Genomic DNA, 11,863 nt, shown 5'->3' with positions numbered 1-11,863 from the left:
CTCAAGAGGCAGAAACATGAGAATTCAAAGTTTAAGGCCATCGGTGCCTACACAGCAAGTTCAAGCCCAGCCTCAGTTACACAAGACTCTGTCTCAAAAGGAAAAAAAAAAAAAAAGCAAAGAAACTAAACATTCAAAACTCATTCGCAGGCGAAGCTCCTTGAGACCTGCACATCCTTGTGCTCAGTGCAGACACAGCTTTTATGCAGCCTGCTCCACTCCACAGTGAAAGCAGTGACTGACGTGTGCTCGCACGAGCCACAGTCACAAGAGCGCAGTGTCTGTGCACCCCTCCCGCCAGCCCACCAGCTTCAAGGTGCTGAGCCATCTCTCAATCGTGAGTCTAGTCAGCCATTTTCTGAGTCAGAACCGCTCCATGAGTCCTAACTCCACAACAAGGGTCAGGGTTTGTCAGTGACACCACTGAGAGCCATCCCTGTTACTCCTCAGCCTACCCACAAACTCTGATTTAGCACTGAGGTCTTTGCCCAGGCTCCCCTTCAGGGATGGCTTCTCTTTCTGGTCCTCTAAGCAAACATTTCTATTTGCTTTGTAGGTTCAAATCACACACCTACCACCTTGGCTCTGTTACTCCCCCACAACAGCTTCCCCATCTGGGATCCCCATGTCCCTGTCTGCCCTGTGACATTTCCACATGCTACTGAGCTAGCCCTTGGCATGACCTCAGCTCCCCACACTCTAGAGTCCCAGAGGCTGTGAATACTTCCTTTCCACATGTGGTGATTTGAATGAGAATGGCTCCCATAGGCTCACAGAGTCAAATTCTTGGTCCCATGAAGTGGCACTATTTGAAAGGACTAGGAGGTATGGCCTTGTTGGAGGAAGTTTTGTCACTGAGGGTGGGTTTTTAGGTTTCAAAAGCCCATGCCAAGTTCAAAGTTCTCTCTCTCTTCTCTCTCTCTCTCTTCTCTCTCTCTCTCTATACCCTTCTTATGGGAGTTCTCTGATGGACTCCAAGAACTCAAAAATTCTAATGAACAGGAGGCAAGTGGAATTCTGGAGATCTACACAAGGGGATGAGGTCTGGAGCGTGGACGGAAGAATGGCGTTCTTTTAGCGTTTCAAAGAACAGAGCATCTATGAGCCAATGGCGGGGCCAAAGGCTAGGCGAACTCGGGTCATACATTCTAGGGATGTTACTAAGAAATAGATGAAGGTGGGTAGGAATGGACAATAAGGGCAACTTCAGTTTGTTTATTTAACCTCATTGTAGCTCCAGTTCCAGTCTCTAGTGCCTGGGGCCTGGTGTGGGGAGGACACCCCTCCGGAGACAAGTTTATTGGGAACATGGGTCAAAGGGCTCTTCTGAAGTTACAGATCCTCGGGTGGTTTCAGCTTGAAATGATCGATGCATCCAGTTGGCACATTCTGCCCTTAACTCCTTCACTGCCACAGTCACTGTCCCCAAACCTTGCTGTCCGGTCAGTAGCAAACTTGACTCAGGCTCAGCAAGAGACTCCTGTCTCAAAACACAGGTAGAGGGCAATTGAGCAACAAGTCAGTGTTGATCTATGGCCTCCACAAGCACACACACACACACACACACACACACACACACACACACCACAAAAACTCAAAGATACAAATCCACTGGACCTGCCCAATACAGAACTTGCTCCAAGAAAGGTTTTTAATGAGCTCACAGACCTGATCCTCACAGTGTGTCCATGAAAAGGCTGAGCCACAGAGTAATATGTTTCTGACTGTGGGGCCCTTTAAGCTGGTGAGAGATGCTTGCGAGTTCCAGCTCTCGTACTTAGTGCCTGCAACAGCTGCCAGTCTACCGTCATCTCCCCTAGGAGAGGTTCTCAGGTCCCAGGAAGTCAGTGAGTCTCAGGCTTACACTGGACAGCACCATTCTTCTAAGCTGCTGATGCTGAGACCATTTGAAAGTAGCTGAGGCTGGGCGGTTGTAGAAGGCCGCAACCACACTCTCCACCATAGACGGCGCTGCACCGCCAGGTGAGCTAGAAAGCTCACACGTATTGGTAACTTTCCACTACTCCCAAGGTATCACCTGGGACTGGGAGCAGTTGACCAATCCAAGAGTGACACGTCCGAAGCAGGGTCTGTTTCCTATATAAGGGATGGGTTCCATCATATCTGGGTCTCCGCCATGTGGCTTATGCTCTAGCTCCCAAGAGGATTAAAGCCATTTCTGCAGAAGGATCCTGTGTCCCGCGTGGTTCTTGCAGGCGAGGAAGCGCGGGGCAGGTGGTGGTGGTGCACGCCTTTAATCCCAGCATTCAGGAGGCAAAGGCAGGCAGAGCTCTGTGAATTCGAGGCCAGCTGGTCTACAGGAGCTAGTTCCAGGACAGGCACCAAAGCTTCAGAGAAACCCTGTCTCGAAAAACAAAAAAACAAAACAAAACAAAACAAAACAAAAAGATAGATGAGACTGTTTGAAAGTAGGCATCTTTTACTTCTTAGAGTAAAGACTCTAAGCAGGCATCATAGTCCATGCCTGTAATCTAAGCCCTTGGCAGTCTGAGGCAGGAGGATTGCCATGAGTTCAAGGCCAGTGTGGATCACACAGTGATTTTTCAGACAAGGCTGGGCAGTGTGAGATCCTGTCTAAACAGCAAAAACAAACAAGATCCTGAAAATAAATCAGTTATTTAATTAAAAATAAGCACAAGGCCTTACATTTAAAAGCTAAGAAGGCTTTCGATGCGGCTGGTCTAAGTGAGCAGGCCTGAACACGACATGTCTTATTTGTTGAAGTGTGTACCATGTGATGATCTCCTAATGTGAGGAGTGGGGACTGAATCCTGAAACTTCAGTAGGGCCTGAGTGGAGAACTCTTCCCCGCCCCCTGTCATCTCAGCATTTCACAAGTCAGAAGGGTAGATGGGAAGGCGGTGATCTCAGATAGTAGCCGAGTTCAACAAGCATCCAGCTCACTCTCTAAGAAACCCTCAAAGCTTACTGAATGGGTGTGAGGCTTCTGGGAAGACAGAAGTGGACGGCAAACCTGCCAGAGGGAGTAATCCTTACAGAAAACACTTATGTACGATTCTGCCTGACAGACATCCCGATGCCAAGATGGCCCCTTGCATTCGCCAAGCAGCAAAACTGAACAGAAACCATTTTGACATTGGCAGTGAAACCTTCCAGTTCCGGGTCAGGACTGAGAGTAAGCTAGGCCACCTTTCTTCCCTGTGTCCATCGCATTGTAAAAGTGTCCAGACCGAAACATGGACAAATATGATCTTGTGGTGGGCTGAAAGAAAACGGCTCCCAAAGGAAATGGCACTATTAGGAGGTGTGGCCTTGTTGAAGGAAGTGTGTCACTGTGGGGATTAACCTTGAAGCCTTCTATGCTCAAGTTACACCCAGCGAGACAGACCAATTCCTATTGCCCGTGAGTCAAGATGTAGAAATCTCAGCTCCTTCTCCAGCGCCATGTCTGCCTGCATGCTGCCATGCTTCCTGTCATGATGATAAGGGACTAAACCTCTGAACTGTAAGCCAGCCCCAATTAAATGTTTTTCTTTAAAAGAGTTGCCATGGTCATGGCATCTCTTCACATGCTATCTCTTCACAGCAACAGACACCCTAACTAAGACAGGTCTTAATGTCTTCTAGACCCATAACAACACAGTGTTACAGATTAAAAATCTAATGAGATCTTGATATTTTCACAGAAACTTTGTCAAAATTAGGCCATAGAGTCATTCTGTGGGGATACAAAATGCCACTTCCTTGAAAGAACCGATGAGCCCATTGTCAAACCTAAGATCCTACATGATGGGTGAAGGGATCCAAGCCACCTCTGGCAGGCCTAGCTGCAGCAAACTGTAGTGAAATAAAATGATGTTCTCCGTCACAAAGTTTCCTGATGCCCAAGCCACCATACAGAGCCACTTGGGGCATTTGATCATAGTGTACATCATCCACAGCTGGGGAAGAGAAAATGGTGCAGAGCTCCAAGTCAGGTTACCAGGAGCTCCAGCCCTTGTAGTGAGTATGAGATTCCTGCAATCCCTGACACTCCACCCCACAAGAGCGAAGCAGAGACACTGCTCTGGGGATCCTGGCCAGTGCTACAACACAGCTGAGCTGATCCTAACAGCCACGGGCTGCTTGGAGGGACGTCTGAGACTCGAACCTCTTTCCAATTTTCCGGTGGCTCTCCATCACGGAGGAAGTCCCTAGAGTGTGAAGCTTTGAGAACTGTTAGGATTTTTGTTTGTTTTTGCTTCACCATGGGCAAGCACACACCTTCAAGGCTAGCAATATTAACAGATAAAATCTGGTGGATTTTAGATTCCCAAATTATTTTTCCCATTTCCTTTCATGAGAGGGGTCCAGGCACAGAAAGCAAATGTGATAAGGGAAATCCCCGAGTGGTCGCTTTCATTAAACTCGTGTTCGCTGGAAAAGCAGACAGTGAGCTGTCCTATCTCGGGGCTCCAGCCGGAGAAACTGACAATAGCCAGCACCTACAAATGTATTTTAGCAAATAGGCTCCCACAGGACAGTTCAGGCTTTGACAAAGGCTGTGGCTGCTGGGAAACAGCTGGAGAACTCTTAAGACGTATCCCAAAAATCAAAGTGAAGCCAAGGAAAAGAAGACAACTCATCCTGATGTGGCAACAATACAATGTCCATCGATCTGCACTAGAGCCGTGTGGGAGATGGACCAGCCGAGTTCATCTTCCTCTCCTCTGAGCAAACCCCCCAGCTTCCAGAACCTAAGGACATCATCATTGCCCGGACTCATTAGACACAGAGCATTTAAATCAGGTATCCACAGTAATAATGATAGTCACGAGGAGGGGTCTTTAAAGGGGGGGGGGGGGCTTTGTGGTCGAAATAAGCATCAAAGATTGTTATTCAATCGAAAGCACACCAAGGAAAGTTATCAAATTTCTTTATCGACGAAGCCACCGCAGGGCTCAGTTTCCAAATGTGTTTTCCAAGAAAGGAAAGCAGTTGCTGGAGATTGTCGGACTGATTTCTGTGTAGAAAACCCATCAGAACTAGGTGTTCAGCAAGAAGGGACACTTGGGAGTGTGCTGGTTTACAGCTAGGTATTGAAAACCACCCGCCAATGCCATGGAAGCTATGCTGTAAGAACATACTCTTCCAGTGACTCTCTACAAACAAGCACATTCTGGAGTCACAACCCATGCGTTTCTAACACTGCCTACAGGGTCCGAGGGAGTTCACATTAACGGTGAAGAGATAGGCACCACATCTTGGGTGACCAGAGGTCGACTGTCCACCTCATTTCATTTGCTATGAAAGCGTTAACATCTGATCAGGAAAGATGATCTCTAGGCCACTAATCCTTGTTGCCCTTGCCAGGCGTTCAGTCCATTTTCCCTTCTCTTACTATTGAATTCGTGTCCGCTTAACATATAAAATTTGTAAAATACTGAAAGACTTTTAAAAGAAAATAATAAATCATTAGTAATAATGCCAAAACTTGCAGATAAACCTTGACATATTGTCTTTCACAATTTTTCTCTCCTCATCTTTCAACATACTAAAAATATTCTCTCTGTGTACACGCACAAGCACTGGCATATCACCTGTGGTTAAGCACAGTAGATTAAAATCATGTGTTCAATGTCTTTGCCTCTCACTAAAAAGAGCAAGACCTTACAAAGAGAACTGAAGAGTAAACACCACGGTTTCCTTTTCGGAGATGGAAATTAGATGAAGGCATGGAAGCTGCATGGAACAGAAAAGACCAAAAGCATCTCTAGCAGATGACTGTCAAGAAGGAAGGAAACTCACTCTAACGCTCTTCCTAAGTCCCTAAGATGTTACCCAGGAGTGGCAGTGAGACACAGAACTGAGCACAAACTAACTTCAAATCTGTGTTAGCCAGGCCCCAGTGTGCCTACCCATCTCACCCCAAAAGAGGAAGTGGAAAAAGAAACCCAACAGACTGGAATAATAAAGCTGAAATAATAAAAATGAAAATGAAGAATTACTGGTATCTGTAAGGTGTGGAATAATGGAATTCTCCCATGGATAAAGGAAACCAAGGAAGCCAGATGCCTAAAGACCAGAGTGACGAACATCATCGGTGAACTAATGGAAGAGCCATGTCTTCCTGAGCATCCCACAATGGTGTCCTCAGTTCTCATGGGCTTTGTGATGCCACTCAGAAATGAGACCAGAGACAAAACTCCAAACCCAGGAACCAGGCTTACAACATAAAATCAAATAGGCTTAGGCTGGGAAGATGGCTGGGCAGGGAAAGGGCACTTGCCATGTAAGCATTGGGATACCGGTTTGGATCTCCAGAACTGACCTAAAAAGCCAGGAGGGCGTGGCAGCCATCTGTCATCTCACTATGGGAGAAGTCAATACCAGAATCTCAAGAAAATTAGCTGGCCAGGCTGGACCAAACAGCAAGCTGGGTTCCTCCACAGACCTGCCCTGTTACATAAGGAAGAAAACAATAAAGGAGGACCTCTGATGTCAACTTGGACAACCTGGAAGCCAATGAACATGCAAACACCATATACACACATACACATCATATACACACACACCCTGCCACACGCACACACATTTTTTTAAAATTAACCCTTAAGAGAACGCCATCCATTTTGGGAACAAGGATGAATCAATAAAGTAAAACTGGAATAAATATCAATAAGTACAAAAGAGAAAAATACTACAAACATTGAAATGAGAAATAAAACCCAGGACAGGAGGAAAGGGATGAAGGAAAATCCAAACACTTTTTTTTAAACCACCAAAACCCTAAAAATGCTATGGGAGAAAATAAAACCACTAAAAAAATTTGAATGTAGTAAAGATCTTCTAAAGGGCTGAACAGAAAGACAAACAAAACCACAGAAAAGGGAAGTAACTGGTGTTAAAAGATTAAGCCAAGAACCCTGGTATCTGACTGGGAAGGAGGAGAGAGAAGCAGAGGAGATAAGACAGGGGAGATGAGTGTGTATAACACAGTGGTGTTACACTCCTATTTATGAAGATTATTCTAATGAGACTCTGTTTTTAGATCAATTTGAGGTTCAAGGCAAAACTGACCAGAAAATGCAGCCACCTGGGCCCTCCCCACCTCTCCCATACACAATCTCCCTGTAACCACACCCTTCACCAGAGAGACGAATTTGCTTCATTCTGCGAGCCCACACTGACACTTCATCATCTCACACCTGTGGTCTGTATTAGGGTTTGCTCTTGGCATTGCACATTCTACATGGGTCTGAACAAGTGTTTCTTACATAGTCCCTGTGAAAGCAGCACACGGAGTGATGTTCCTCACCTGTTTGGACCGCCAGCTCCCAAATAATGAATGACACAGAGACTTTTTATTAAGTATGGAAGCTTGGCTTGGTTCTTGGCTAACTCTTAAAACTTAAACTAACCCATTTACATTAATCTATATTCTACCACACACTCATTTCCTCCATACTGTATGCCCAACTTCCTCTATGTCTGGCTGCTGAATCCCTGCCTCTCAGATTCCTCCCCACCAAGTTCCTCTCTCTCCCCCCCCCCCCCCCCGGAAATCCTGCCTAACCCCTACTGCTATTGGCCAATCAGTTCTTTATTAAACCAATCAGAAGGTGCCTTAGGCAGGAGCGGTAAAACAAGAGACACAGCTCCACACATCATGATCAGATAGCCCACAACTCGATCCTATCTTGTGGCTTGTCTTTTGTCACACCCATTGAGCATGCAGCACTGGCTTCTTTCACATCATAAAATGCACCTAAGATTCCTCCATTTCTCTTCATACCTTGAAGGCTCCATCAATAGCATCCCATCGTGTAGACATATCACTGTTTTTTTTTTCATATCACTGTTTATCTGTACACATCATGAGGGTCATTTACAAATAAAACTGCGATTAACACATGTGCAGATTTCTGTGGCCATGGAAATCTTTACCTTCTTTGAGCAGGTTCCAGACAGCAATTAGTAGCTACTATGGAAAGAGTCTGTTTAGATTCTAAGAAACTGCCAAATTGCCTTTCAAAGTTACTGTACTGTTCTCCATGCCCATCAACAATGAGTAATATTTGCTGTAGCCCTGTATCCTTTCCAGCATTTCTAACTGTAAGTTTTCTGGAATGAACCATCTCGTCGTCGTCGTCGTCATCGTCGTCGTCTTCTTCTTCTTCTTCTTCTTCTTCTTCTTCTTCTTCTTCTTCTTCTTCTTCTTCTTCTTCTTCTTCTTCTTGGTTTTATTGAGCTCTACATTTTTCTCTGCTCCCCTCCCTGCCTCTCTCCTCCCCTTCAACTCTCTCCCATGGTCCCCATGGTCCCCATGGTCCCTGTTACTCAGGAAATTTTGTCTTTTTCTACTTCCCATGTAGATTAGATCCATGTATGTCTCTCTTAGGATCCTCATTGATGTCTAGGTTCTCTGGGATTGTGACTTGTGGGCTGGTTTTCTTTGCTTTATGTTTAAAAACAACTTATGAGTGAATAATATGATAATTGTCTTTCTGTGTCTGGGTTACCTCGTTCAATATGATGTTTTCTAGCTCCATCCATTTGCCTGCAAATTTCAAGATGTCCCTATTTTTTCTGCTGTATAGTACTCCATTGTGTAAATGCACCATATTTTCCTTATTATTCTTTGGTCGAGGGGCATTTAGGTTGCTTCCAGGTTTTGGCTATGACAAACAAAGCTACTATGAACATAGTTGAGCACATGTCCTTATGGCACAATTGAGCATCCTTTGGATATATACCCAAAAGTGGTATTACTGGATCTTGAGGAAGGTTGTTTCCTAATTTTCTGAGAAATCACCACACTGATATCCAAAGGGCCTGTACCAGCTTGCATTCCCACCAGCAATGCAGAAGTGTTCCCGTTTCCCCACACTCTCCAACATAAGTTGTCATCAGTATTTTTGATCTTGGCCATTCTTACAGGTGTAAGATGGAATCTCAGAGTTGTTTTGATTTGCATTTCTCTGATGACTAAGGATGTTGAGCATTTCCTTAAGTGTCCTTCAGCGATTTTAGATTCCTCTGTTGAGAATTCTCTGTTTAGGTCTGTACTCCATTTTTTTTATTGGATTATGTGTTCTTTTGATGACCAATTTCTTGAGTTCTTTGTATATTTTGGAGATCAGACCTCTGTCTGATGTGGGGTTGGTGAAGATCTTTTCCCATTCTGTAGGCTGTCATTTTTTTCTTGTTGACTATGGAATGGACCATTCTTATACATGTGTGGCAACACCCTACTGCTCAAAATCTCATCGTCCTGCTCTGAGTGATGCAAAGCATCTTTTCACCTGTGAATCTGACACCTGTATGTGAATATAACATATACACAGTATATATTCCTGTGTATACATTTCATGAAATGCCTAATAAAATCATTGGACTATTTTTTTCAAGATTTTATTTATTCATTTTATGCATATGAGTGATCTATCTGTACATATGCCTCTATGCTAGAAAATGGGACCAGACTCCACTACACATGGTTGTTGGAAATTGAACTCAGGTCCTCTGGAAGAGCAGCGAGTGCTCTTAATCACCAAGTCATCTCGCCAGCCCCTGTTGAACTACTTTTCAGCTTGAAACATTCTGTGTGATGGTTCCTTACCAAATATATCTTTTGCAAATATTTCCTTCCAGCCGCTGACTCATCTTGTTTTCTTGACAGCCTCTCTCCCAGAAAAGACACAGTTAGCTTTTTTGATGTGTAGCGTATGAATTCCTTCACCTGTGTTTGTGCCTTCAGTGTTGTACCTAAAAAAATTATTACCAAACCCAAATTCATTCTGATTTTCTCCTATGTTATTTCCTGTGGGTTTTGTGGTTTTGCATTTTCTATACATGTCTGCTGTCCGCTGTGAACTCAGGCCCTGAAATCTGTGAGGTTTTTGTCTATGGTGATGTTTTTGTTTGTAAGTGGGTGTTAGTCACTGCAATACTTAGCAGGAAAGCTTTCTGTTTCTAACAGCAACTATGATATTAGCTGCAGAAGTGTGAAGGGGTAGAGTGTGATGGGTGTTTGCATGTCTATATATGTGTGCTATGAACACCTGTATGCATGTGCATGCGTGTGTGCAGGACAGAGATCAATGCTGTGTGCCTTCCTCTCTTATACTCCCTGTTATTCTGTGAGACAGGGTCTCTCACTGAACCTGGAGCTTACTGATCTGGCTAAAGTGCTAGCCAGCACGCTCAGGGATGTGCTGGTCTCCACCTCCCCAGTGCCAGGATTTACAGGGACATGCCTCCTCCACGCCTGGCTTTCCACCTGGGTGCTGGGAATTCAAACTTGGGTCCTCGTGCTTCAGCAGCAAGCTCTTTACTACGGAGCTGCCTCTCCACGCAGATGTAGAGTTTTTTTTAATAAATTTCTAAAAACACATTTAAAAAGCTTTCTGTCTATTCCAAGCTTTTGTCGTAAACAGGTGTTGACTTTGTCAAAAGCCCTTCCTGTGCCTATTGACGTAATCCTGTGATGCTTTCCTTCTTAGAGATGAATTAGCTGCTGGCTTTGATCAGGACAAACTCTGTATGTGAAACAGCAGGGAAATGAAGGGGTAATAGATAGACATGGCACAGAGTGGGAATAGATTAAAACAAAGCTACATTTTCAGAAGGAAATATGAAAAAGTATCCTTATGACTTTGGGATGAGGGTAGGTTTTTAATCAAGACACCCCAAAATATTGCTAAGTAAGGTGACATGAAAACGGAAACATTCTAAGTAGAAGGCAGTAGAAACAACAAAAGACAGCTACCAGTGGGGAAGGAGACACTAGCGAAACAGCAAACCTACAGTTGATTTGTATCTACATAAGTAGAGTACCCTTAGAAATCAAGGGGAGAGGGGTAAATTAAATTTTAAAAACGTAAAGAAAAAACATGAATGCACAGCCTCAAATGACCAAGGAATAGCAGTCAGCAGATCATGCACATCAGAACCTTCAGAGAGAAAACACTGGAAGAAAAAATTAAATCCAGCTATTTGGAGGCTGGGAGGGGGCTCGGTGATTAAGAGCACTGGCTGTTCCTCGGGACGACCTGCGCTGGATTCTCAGGACTCAACAGGGCAGCTCACAGCCATCTCACAACCAGTTCCAGTGCACCCAACGCCTTCTCCTGGCTTCTGAGGGCACTGCATGCACATGGCGCACAGATATGCATGCAGGCAAAACACCAATACATGTAAAATAAAAGTAAATAAATTTTTTTAAAGTGTTGACTAATTCCACCAGTGGAGGGATTATGTTCCTAGAACTGTCATTTGCCCACAGGATTATTCTAAGTACTGGAAATGTTGTGAACTATTTTATTAGGAAAACATCATCCGCACATTGCCCTTACTTATGCATTCGAATGGAGAGAATTGTGGTCCATATTCTCATGCAGAATATAGATAGAGAAATTCAGGGACTGTTTCATTTAAGCAGCAGAGCACAGATATGTCTCCGCAAATTTTTCTTAATATAATCCACTAAGAAGCCTACACATGGGTCAGTGCCTGGCATGTAACATTAGGCTTACCTGTCTCCACAGATCAGCAGTTGATAGGATGACCAGGGGTGGGGCCAAGGAGGAACGGGGAGGTATCCAGTCAACTATTCAAGTAGGTACCTTGCCCCTGGGTATCTACTCAGAAATATTTTGAAATTTAGTCCCAACCAGAATATTTCCAATTACTTGAAAGTTGGTGCTCATTGCTTTTTGTTAGGGAGTGAGGACTAAATGGTCAAAGGGACACTTCATTCCCCTTTCTGAACTCTAAAGAATGCTCATTTTGGATTCAGATAATCCTGGGGAAAGTACATGGTTTTTTCCCCTTTCTTAGCTTCTAACCAGTTTTCATTTCTCCCTCAGCAGAGGGGTCTAACCCTGCTCACCACTCCTCT

At 44.4% G+C, this 11,863-nt stretch overlaps 1 long non-coding RNA gene across 1 annotated transcript in view; it reads right to left on the bottom strand.

The window, feature by feature from the left end:
- Positions 1-404: 404 nt before the first annotated feature.
- The window catches only part of LOC146891020 (uncharacterized), a 31,213-nt gene continuing 19,754 nt past the window's right edge, over positions 405-11,863 (bottom strand). The window contains exon 3 of the long non-coding RNA XR_014998158.2: positions 405-2,361. This is a non-coding gene — a long non-coding RNA (uncharacterized LOC146891020). The remainder of the gene's footprint in view (positions 2,362-11,863) is intronic.

Source organism: Myodes glareolus, chromosome 19 (assembly GCF_982192425.1).
Source record: "Myodes glareolus chromosome 19, mMyoGla1.1, whole genome shotgun sequence".
NCBI lineage: Eukaryota > Metazoa > Chordata > Mammalia > Rodentia > Cricetidae > Myodes > Myodes glareolus.
Note: the sequence above shows the minus strand (reverse complement) of the source record. Positions and strands in the feature narration are given on the sequence as shown.